An 11,247-nucleotide genomic window follows, 5' to 3' on the forward strand; every position below is an offset into this window, starting at 1 on the left:
GAGGATAAGGGCTCTATCAGATCCCTCAGTCCCTAACCGTTAGTTCATTCTGCTTCCAGCTCAGTCTCACCACACACTAGCACCAGATAGACACCCCCAACGCTTGACTAGACCCATCCCCGGGTCATTCACCGTCTTTGGGGGGGGGGGAAATCTAGTTCAAAGGGACTGAGTACAGTGGTGTTCTCCAGGGGCTCAAAAGACAAAAAGGCATCTAACACAACTGAGCTCAAAAATAGAGGAGGTGACATGGTGTTTCAGGAGGTCTCTGCTCCCCGTCTTTCTAAAGGACTCATGAGAATTCCCCATGGGTGACACTACCTCCTAGACTTAGGAACTAAGGACATTGATTAGGAAATGAACAAAGTGTGCCTCATCCTCTTCCCCCATCCATTCCCTGGAAGTCCCTTTTGCTGAGTACCTATGCCTTGTCTCTGTAGATCAGTGGTAGCCATGAAGAGCCCTTCACCACAGCAGCGCCCACTTAGGAAAAACGTCTCAATCAGAGAGTGGAGAGTGACAGCAGGCTGTCCATGGCATTTCCTGAATGCCTGTTGGGCGCTTTGCCTCCAATAGCTATTAATTAAGTGATTTCTCCCAATGTAAGGAGGCTGCAGGTCAGAGAGCTGATCTGTCTGAGGTCATGCACTACAATAAAGTAAGAAATCAGCCTAGACTCCAGTGTCACTTTGGTGGTATGCAAACCACACCAAGAGATAGTAATGCAGCAGCTACCTTGCCACCATGCCAGCACCAAAAGTGTTAGTTCTTCAGGTATCATCATGGGAATGTCTTTTAGCTAGGGACAACTCCATAATGGCACCAAGTACTCCAAGGTACCAAGAATGGCCCACACAGACTTGTCCTGGGGTATGACTTTTAGCTTTTAGGTTGCATTCCCTACCATCCCATCTTCTAATTTCATTCTGTCTTTTTCCTCATGTGCATATATCTGTGATCACAAATCCTTGGAGAGAGGAGGCCTGGCTGTCTGTGCAAAACTCTGGGCATTTATTGAAGACTGTAGTATCTGTAAAAGCTATTGAAGCAAACCAGCTTTTTAGAGTCCTTGATTGGCAGGAAGAGCCATGATCAGCAAAGCCCATAGACATCAGGTGTCTGAGAGAGGCCAGTCACTCTAGAGGCGCTCAGAGTGGCATACAAAGGACCACACTGTGGGCTGTGCTGTGGCTCAGACTGGGCTGGGAGTACAGAGCATTTCCAAGGTGACTGCTTTAGTAGTGTGGGCTGTAGCCCGGTGATTAACTCTGGGAAATCTTTGTCAGAGAGATTCGGAGGTAGGTCACTTCTGGCCAAAGGGAGGAGTGGAAGCACTCTTTTGCCAAAATTAAGGAATGCACTACATGTTTTAGAGGCAGCTCATGCTTCCGCCAATGGTCAGAATTTAGCCAAATCACACTTCCTGGCTGGGATTCACACCACCACTTCGCACTCAGTGTTGAAGACAGGGAGGCTTCCTGATGGTGCAGAGAGATGGGGGCTTCTTTCTGTCCTTGGCTGTAAACAGTAGAAGATCTGCTCACTTACACAGGTCACTAGGAGGAAGCCAAAGGATCATACTACCAGCCACAGTTCAGAGATGGGACATGGTGCCCTCCACATCCTACACAGGTCTAGCTAATCCTGGCCCCAAAGCACCTCTTGTGCTAATCTAGCCTCCTTTAAATTCAGCCCCAAGGCTCACCATCAAATGAGGCAGTGTGGCTTTCTTGGATTAGGACCCCAGGGGTCCAAATGAAGAAGGCCAAAGATCAACAGGCAGGATACGTGGCTTCTGCAGGCTTCGGGTCTGCTGCTGTCTGTGCCCAGTGTCAAATGTTTGTCCTTCCTCTTGGTCACAGAGAGGGTGACTTTCCAGTGGCTCATGAACCTCCTAACATACTCCATATATGTGATGCTGCAAGTCTCAAGAGGCAAGTCTTCCACAGGTCCCCTTGATTCTCCTCATGTCCCACCCAGGGGCCTGGTCACTTCTTTTAGCCAGCTTCCTCTTTTCTAGTCTTGCCCCAAGGTGAAGCTCAGAAGGTAGGGCGCCCATTCTCACATCCCCTTCTATATTCTTGACATCTTTTTTTTCTTCCAGTACACGAAACCATGAGAAGCTCTGTCGCCTTGGCAATGGCCATCCATTTAACAAATGGAGGCCTCTGGGCTCCTACCCCCAACCTCCCTGCTGCTTCTGTTGTTCTCTTTCTGTCCAGTAGGTGGTGCCACCCTCTCTCCCAACAGCCTGCAACAGTGATTGAAGCGCAAGGCAATGTGGCCAGGATCGGGCGGAAGTGCTGTGTTTTCTAAGCATGATGGGGAAAGCTCAGTGATGCGGGTACTTCCTCAAGATCTTCCACCTTTCAGCCCAGTTTTCTAGTTATTTTCTCATTGAAATTGTTATCAGTTTTGAAGAAGTAGGCACCTTGTGCTGGCGAATTGTGCAAAACACCACTCTTCTGTCGTTCCTAGCCCTGGAAGGGGTGACGGCCGCAGCGCCCTGTCTCTGTTCAGACCGCCATCTGTTTTTCTGAGTTGATTTCGATTGGTGCATTCTCACTTTCAGGGACCTCTGATTCTAGAACAAAATCAGCTACTTATTCTAGTTACTGTAAGCAGACACATAACTTTACTGTAATTTGAAAACCCTTGCACTGTAATGGTATTTAAAAAAAAAAAGCAAATCCTATTGAAACTGATTTTGTATTTTTGATTACATCTGGATTTTCACATTTTTGTATCTAACCATAACCACGGCAGAGCTTCCATAGCTTGTGTTTAAGGCCTTGTTTTCTTTCCAGGTTGAAGTCTTAAGATTGTGTTGACACCAAAAGCTTAAGGGGGCAGGACTGGGGCCTGGCTAGTGGCACATTATCCCTGCTCTGGTGCCAGGGAGACCTCGTCTAGAGGAGCAAGCCACATCGCATTCCATTGCGTGAGTTTCCCACGACAGCTCGCATCTCCAACAAATCCAAGGCCAGCAGTTTGGGCCCAACCTTTGCCAGGGACTCTCTCGACTGAGCGGCCCCCGCCCCTGCAACACTCGGCTTCCTGGGCAAGGGAGGACATTTTTAAAAATATAAAACTTTTGGAATTGATTTGTGATTATTTTTTTCCTTCCTGCTGGAAACGTGCTGGGCAAAAAAAAGACAGCATGATGTTATCGCCTCCCCCTGCTTTTCCAAACCGATACACCTGTTGTGCTCTTTCGTTTCTTAGTGAAGAACATTCTAGACACAGACCTAAATACGAACTCTTTGCCTCCTGTATTTCGGGTTAGCAATTCTCCCTGTGTATTCCTAACTGTTGACGCATTTGCCTTCTTAGCATTGCTTCTCATTTTACTTTTTTTTTTTTTTTTTTTACTGAACAGCAACAAAACCACAAAGGAACAAATTATCTCTTTTCCTCTCTCTCTCTCTCTCTCTCTCTCTCTCTCTCTCTCTCTCTCTCTCTCTCTCTCTCTGATGTGTAATGTTGTGTTGTCCAGATTCTGTATAAAAATATGTATATGATGTATCTGATATCTGGCAGCCACTGGCTGTTGCTTTAACCAATATAATTAACAAAAATGCATAATGTTGGTGTTTGATTTTTTTTTACAAAAAAAAAACCAACAACCTAGTTAAGATGTTGTGTATTTTTGCATGGTTAAAATGTACTTAGTGCATTAAGAAGTGTCGTGGAGGTGCACAGTGAACAGGCCAGTTTACTTTTTAATCCTAACGGTGACTGGTTATCAACCAGACTTAGTCCCAATGATGTCTGTCTGATTTCCTTTAGCATAATTCTATTTATAACTTGTGTTTAGTATTCAAGGTTCAACATAGCATATCTATCTATCTCTATTGTATTTACTGTTCCTTAAAACCAGGTTGTGGAAGTTCACCCATCGGGCGCAGGTGTCTCCATTGCTGACTTCTGTTGGATTACACCCCACTGAACAGCTGTCCAGTCCAGCTCTAAAGCACCAGGCCCCGGAGACTAGGGTGGGCATTTCTCCTTCCAGAGATATCTCTCTCTCTCTCTGAGCAGTACTGTGGTTTTCCCTTGTCATGGAACATTCTTTTTTCAGTCCTAGTTATATAAATGAGAAGAAAGGACAAGAAGGTAAGCAGGAGTCTAAGAATTATTTATATTTTATACACAAGAGTACATATATTGTAGATAGACAGACAGGCAATAAATGTTGAGTTAGGTGGACAGGCAATGGGAGATGTTGGAGGATTCAGAAATTGAGATGCCCGGCTTTCCTGACTGCAGTAGCACCAGATCCACATGAATGACTGGAGAAAAAATGGTGACCTTGTTATGCCTCTGATGTGACACATCAGGAGGGTGATGACAGAAAGGGGGACAGTTGCCTTTTCCTGGGTCTTCAGTGCACTTAAAGCAAAGATGGGTCCTAGGCTACCTGTGAGACTGAATTGTTGTTTGGAGACAGACTGTGAGACACCCCCCCCCCATCTCAGGACACCTAGACTTGCTCAGGGGAAGACATGTTCTAAACAGGATATTGACAAGATGATTCCCACATGGATTAGAGGGAGGGGGATAATGCTAGGCATTATCTCTGGTCAAGGGAATTGAGTCCTTGCCCTGAAGTCCTATCTTCTCTTTGCCAAGTCTGCATCTGTGGCTGGTTTATTCCCTGGCACGCTAGCCTAGCAGTGTGCTATCCTATCTTTCCCCACCCCAGACTCTGATAGACAACTCTTCCCCTTGCTGGGATCCAACATGTACAGTTGGTATTAGCAGCTTTGTGGTGTTTAGCCCAGGATCTGTGTTTCTCAGACACTTACTTGTCTTGGGGCAGACTACTTCACCTCTCTGCAACCAAGCTTCTTCTTCTTTCCCAAGTTGAGGTCATAGGTTTCTAAGATCCTGGAGCTTATTGGTTTTGGAGATAACCATCTGTCCAATGGCCAGCTGAGTCAAAGGAAGCTCTTGGCTGTCTGTCTTCCCCTCTTCAGAATTAAGAACTCAGAATACTTCACAGGCATCTTCTTCCTCGTGGGCACTTACATCCTCAGTGGCATATATGTGTGTCATGTTGTCAGCTGCAGGGGTGCATTTTTCAGAATGCACTGAGCGCATTTCTTCCTTTTCCTCCAAGTCAAGGCTGGCTGCAGAGGGACCATAGATCCATGGCAGCATTGTTCCTCTCTTGCAGGCTCTCTGTGGCCAGGACTCAAGGGGAGCAGTACCAGTATGCTGACGATGCTGATCTCTAGTCTCCGGGAGGCAGTGGGGACAACAATGAGTTGCTACTTGTCAGGAGCAAGCTCATTCTCTCTGGGTACAAGGCTGTAGAATTCAGACCTTACTCTTGTCTGTTTCATCTGACAGCATCTCTGGGACCTCAGACCCTAAACACCAGAGAGGCCTCAAGAGCCCTGAGGACCCAGTGTCCTCCTTCCACAGATGAGGCAAGCCATGCCTAGAGGGAAGAAACAAACAAGGGAACTCAGCAGAATTGATGGAGCCACTGTGTCCATCTCTGACATAGAACCACAAGCTCAGAGTGCTCCTTTACTTTTATGAAAGCTGTGTGGTATGTCCCCAACCACCATGCTTGACATCCCTAAAATACCTTTCATGACCATGGTTGATGGGAATGCACAGTTCACATTCCTCTTTCCCAGGCCTGTGTGAGCCAAGTGAGGAAGGTTAGTGTGTGGGATAGGGAATGAGCAGATCTCTTCTCCACCTGTGTGGAGGCACTGGATAGTAATAACAGTGGATTCTCTACCTTTGTCCTGCCCTTCCTGCTCTCCTGCTGGAATGGGCTCTGGGTTTTCCTTAATACACACAGTAGTCTAACTGTCCATCTAACTCCCCATCCTTGAGCCACCCTCCCCCCACCTTGATGACCTCCTCAAGGTTGTTTCCATCCCAGAGGCTTCCATTCATTCCAGAAAGAACATTCTATAGCTTTCTTAAAAAAAAAAAAAGTCTTTCTCAGGAAGCCATAGCCTCTGATCCAAACAAGTCTTCATGCTTACTTTAAATTCTCCCTATTTATTCATTGCTCATCTCTCTGTCAGTTTTTATCTCCATGGGGCCACCAGAAGCCACTGGGTATTTTCCTCCTGCGAAATGGCAGTTTCAAGGACTTTTATGGGTGTCATTTCCCCAACAGTGACAGCAGCCTCTGGCCTTGCTTTCCTCTTTAAAGGAGCTTGGTGGTACCATTCTTCTGTGGCCGTTTTTGGTCTGGAGGACACTTGAGATTTGTCCCTAAATCATGCAAAGATCTACTCTCGAACGTGCTTTTGTTTGAATTTTTAGAACAGAGTCCACAGCCTGCTGCTGAGGCCCTTTGATTTTTCCTGAATATTCACTGATAAAGACCACGAAGCCTCCAGGCCTTAAAAGGATTTTTTTTTCTTCTTACACAGACAAATGTTTTTGATTCCAGTTAGACTGGGGGATGTTTCTTAAAAGAGATCAAATTTCTGAGTTGAAGATTTTAAAAGGACTTTATACCTTTAAAGAACTTCTATCCCAGTCTGCTCCCAAGAGGCCACTTCCTGTCCCCAATCAATCATCTGAAGAGAAGCCTGTGCCCTAGCTAGAGGTCCAGAAAGGACCCTGGACATCCTTAGTGGTGTTCTCTGAAAAGAGATGTACCCCAACCCCCTGCGAGGTGTGGGTCAGATGTTAAGGTTCAAGGTTCTTCCTTGAATTCTATGGCTCTAGAACACCCCCTTGTGGTTCTCTGGGAGAAAGGTGAATCTAGATGGCCAGTAAGCCACATTTCCAACTTTTTTCATGAAGAAAAGGAACTGCCATCACTCCAAATTAGGACCAAAAGCCCTAAAACTAATGTGATTGATATTGGTAATAACAATTATCGTTAGCTTCTCTTTTAACAAACGAGGTAACACAGAAGAATCTGCAAGCATTCTTTCACAGTCTCACTATCCTGACACAGACTCTTGCCTGTGCACCTTCTGATGTGTTGTAAGTGTCTGTCATCCTTGTATAGAGGACCCTTCCTTTCGTCTGTTACAATCTTTTCCTGGACTTTTAGAGCAGCTCCTATCTTCCTGGTATTCTTAAACTCTTCCGAGAATAGGCAGGGCTGGTGAGTGCATTACTTAGCGAGCAGCTGAGGCCACACACCAGCCACCTGTTCACAGTAGAACTCCAGCCCAGGACTGCTGCTCCCCTGAGCTATATGGGAGCCAGGGCTCCTCAGAAGGATGCCTTGCAAGCCTTGCAAAGCAGCAGGTGCCTGCCATGAACACTATGCTCCCAAGGCTCATTGGCAGTTCTGAAGAGTGTTGCCTGCCTCTCAACATGGTAAGAGCAAAGCCAGAGAGTAGGCCTCGATTAAAGACTATAACGGTGACTGCAGTGTCCCAGTGGCTGTAGAAATATGGCTGGATTCTAGCTCTACAGAGCCCATTCCCAGTGGCTTTGGGTATTCTGTCAGGGAAAGGAAGGTGTAAATTAGATCACTTCTTAAAGGATTTGTTTTGTACTATGTATCATTTACAAGATAAGTTTAATCAGGCACTAAAGTAGAACTAGACAAGGACGTCATCCACCAGTCCTCTCTAGCACTGATCACTTGCCATCAATCTTGTTTTGTCCATATCCCTTGAGCATACTTGTCATATGCTTTTGTCACTGGCTTATTGTTAGAATTCTCACGGTCCTGTTACCCACTCTTCTTAGGGTCTAAATAAGAGAGCTTCCACCAGAGGAACTAGACAGGGATGTAGCTCCAGACAGCTGGCCATTAGAGTGTTTCCCCTTGCAAATGTCTCATCCCCACCAAGGTCCCTTAGAGGGCTCCTGAATAATTTGAGTCGAGCATCTCAAAGCTGCTCTACCTGCAGGCCCCAGGCATCTCACAAAGAGCTTTTCTGGCCTGTTATCGCATGCTGGGGATGGAAGGGGATTGATTCTATCTGCTTTACCCAGATTGTGCTTGGTTCCTATGCAGGGATATATAGCTGTACCCTTTGGCAGAAACTGTCCCAGATCCCCTTCTTCCACTCCAGAGTCTCAGCAGTCAGACCACCCAGCCTCTTGCCGGAAGTCAGCCCAGAAGAACAAGTAGCTGTTTGAGGTTACCTTTCCCCATAGCATTGCAAGGTAACTGCTCATCCCCTTTGTCCAGAGCCTGGGGGGAGAGGGTAGCGATGCTCTCCTTTATTTTCTGCATGTCTCTTTCGGAATAGATGCAAGTCACAAGAGCTTTTCTCCGCTCCCGAGAGGCCAAGTGGGACCTCATAGTTCCATAGCCTTTGTAGCTATCCTTTCATCTGCTCAGGGGAAGGTGCCCTCTGGACCCCTGAGATCCTTGCCCTCTCTCCAGTTGAGTGTAGGTCTCATGGTGCATGCAAGCAGCTGGCCTGGTTTTCCAGGTTGTGTGGTGTTCAAGGCCAACGAGATGGACCAGCAAGACACGAGCCAGGGTCTTGACCTAACTTCTGCATGAACCTTGGTGCTTCCACCTGCCACTCACCAGAATATGACCACAGGAAATAGTTTGGAGGGTAGAGACTGCTGAAGTTGCCCCAAGTCTTGGACGAGCCTTCTTCCCATGGAGCCTCCCAAAGGGCAAGCCCTCTGCTATTGCGTACTGTAAATCTGTGCTCCAGGAGCTGAGGCTTGCTGGCTTAGGGAAAGCAGCTGAGGAGAAAGGGCCCCCTTCTCACCTTTTGTTTACCTTTGATCTGGCTGAACTTAGCTGTCCTTAACTTCTAGTTTGCTAAAGTCCTTATTGCCTTAATGACCACCTACCAAACAGTCAGAACCAGGCGAGAAGTCCCTCCCATGGTATACCTTGGAAGCCTGCCTGTCTCCCCAATGCTGCTGTGCCTGAAAGAAAGCACAGGGGTCCAAAGCCCAGGACCCCCTCTCACTAACAGAGCAGTGTTCCCAGGCTGAGGACAAACCCAGGACTGCTCAGGCTGAGAGATCCCCAATGCCCATGGTGGCTACAACCAACCCTACTCCGTCCTTTGGCCTCCACTGCTTGAGAACTGGACTCCTCCCTGCCCTCCGCCTCCACCTCTCGCCCAGAGACCCTTCACCCCCATCATGCTCAGTGCTGTTCCTGAAGACCATCTAGACTTTTCTGTTCTCTGGAACATTCTACTCACCCTCAGCTGCAGCATCCCCCTTCAGCCTCTCCACCAAGCTCTTTAAGTGAAAGGCAGCGGCTGTCTTCCCTTGGACAATAATGAATGTATCTACTGTAAGTACAGACCATGTAGAGAAGTGGCTGGGTTCAGAAAAAAAAAGAGGATTTTTGTAAAGCCTGTTTATTTTTTTAAGTCAGTTTTGAGCATTTCTATTTTATCACCCTTCACGTGGTTTTGGGGAACCCAAATTGTATCAAGGTCTCATGCCAAAACAAGCCAACAGTTGTTTTCTTTACCTTTTTCCTCCATGCACCATGATTTCAGAGATTGTTTTGGTGTCATTTTAAATGTTTTCTTGTGACATGTACTGATGATAAAAGTCATCTTGACAAAAAAAAGATTTATACATGAATCAGAAAGTATTTATTTCAATTTTGTACCTTTCCATTTTAATACATTATAATGTATTGACTCAACTGAGATAATATAAACAGTTCATTTTAATAACACGTGTGTGTGTGTTTTCCTTTATATATAGTTGGGGTGGGATACACACTCCTGGAATGGAAATAATGAGTGTTAACTGGCCTCAGTGTGAGCAGAGGGAGACCTCCCCTGCACCAGAAGCTTCTGGACTGGAAGTTGGAAGCAGCTGGTGCCTTTGGGGGAGGAAAAGATGGTGAAGCAAGGAAAGGAAGTGTGGAGGTAAGTAGTGGCCGGCTGGGCAATGCTGACCCCTACAGTGCTGTACGTTACATTGGTCTCCCCACTAGCAAGGCCGGCCAAGACCACTCTGGCCCTCGCACTTTGGCCACTGGATGTGGTCTTGGATGGAAGGCTTCAAGAGGGACTGTGCAGAGGAGAAACACAAAAAGGGATATAATCATATTCCATGTCTGAGTCTTTTGCTGGAAGGTGGGTAAAGGTGGGTAGAGCAAGCAAGGAGACAGGGCAGTAGGGAAGGAGGAGAGATGTGGAACTGCATCCAAGGGCTGCAATAGTTCATAAAGCACGTGCGACAAACAGGTGGTGGCACCAGGAATTATGGACGTAATTCCTTTCAAGGGATACGATACAGAGAGAAGGTCAAAAAGAGTACTTTGATCAGATGGAGGAGCCCAGGATGTTGAGAGATACACAAGTCTCAACAGTTGGCCCACATCCTTGTGATCCTGTTTTCCCAGGCAGGTCTCCACAACTTTCTACAAAATAATCTTTATTTTTATTATTTTTAATTATCTGTATGTTTGAGTAGGTGACCTGGAGTGCAGGTGCTTACAGAAGTCAGTAGAGGGCTTTGGATTCTCTGGAGCTGGAGAAACAGGCAATTGTGAGCTGCTTTACATTAGTCCTGGGAATTGAACATGAGTCCTCTACAGGAGCAAGAATTGCTCTTATCTACTGAGCCAGCTCCAGCCCTATCCCTTTATCTTTCTATGTCCCCCTTCCCACATACCCCATCGCTCTTTTCCAGGAGAAACACCGGAAGAGGAAGCTTGCCTTTGCTTTTACATCTCCCACCCATCTTCTGTCTTTTCCTTCTAAGAACATATGACCCCGGTCCAGGAGCTGATGACTAGATTGTTTCAAGGTTCAAGTCAGCATTTTAGAAATGAATCAGCTGCCAATAATATAAAAATAATATCAGTCCTTTGAAAGAGCCAATTTGAAGACATGGGTACCAGGAAAATCCTAAGAATTCCCACTGATACACTCATCCCTAAATAGCTTTCCTAAAATTCTTCTGAACGATGGCAATTTTTGGCTTACAGAGTTTTCAGCTGTTTAAAGAGGGGCTGGGTTATGGAGGAAGCTTGTACTGGTGTTCTTACACTAAAATTCCTCCTCTAAGTGTGACTGTATTCACCTTCCTAAATATTTGCATACCGGGAATGCTAAGAGACCCTTTCCTGGGTCATTGCTCTTTGGAAATATGGGTCTGGAACGTAAGATTATTAGTCTGTGCCAGTGTATGATTTTGCCTGTCTTAGTCCATTTGAGCTGCTGTAACAAAACACTGACACTGGCTCAGAGATAACAGAAATGTATCCTTCAAAGTTCTGGAGGCTGAGTCCAGGGTACAGTGGTTGCCAAATTTGGCTTTTGTGAGGGCTGCTTCCTGATTCCCACATGCTGT

Source organism: Myodes glareolus, chromosome 12 (genome assembly GCF_982192425.1).
Source record: "Myodes glareolus chromosome 12, mMyoGla1.1, whole genome shotgun sequence".
NCBI lineage: Eukaryota > Metazoa > Chordata > Mammalia > Rodentia > Cricetidae > Myodes > Myodes glareolus.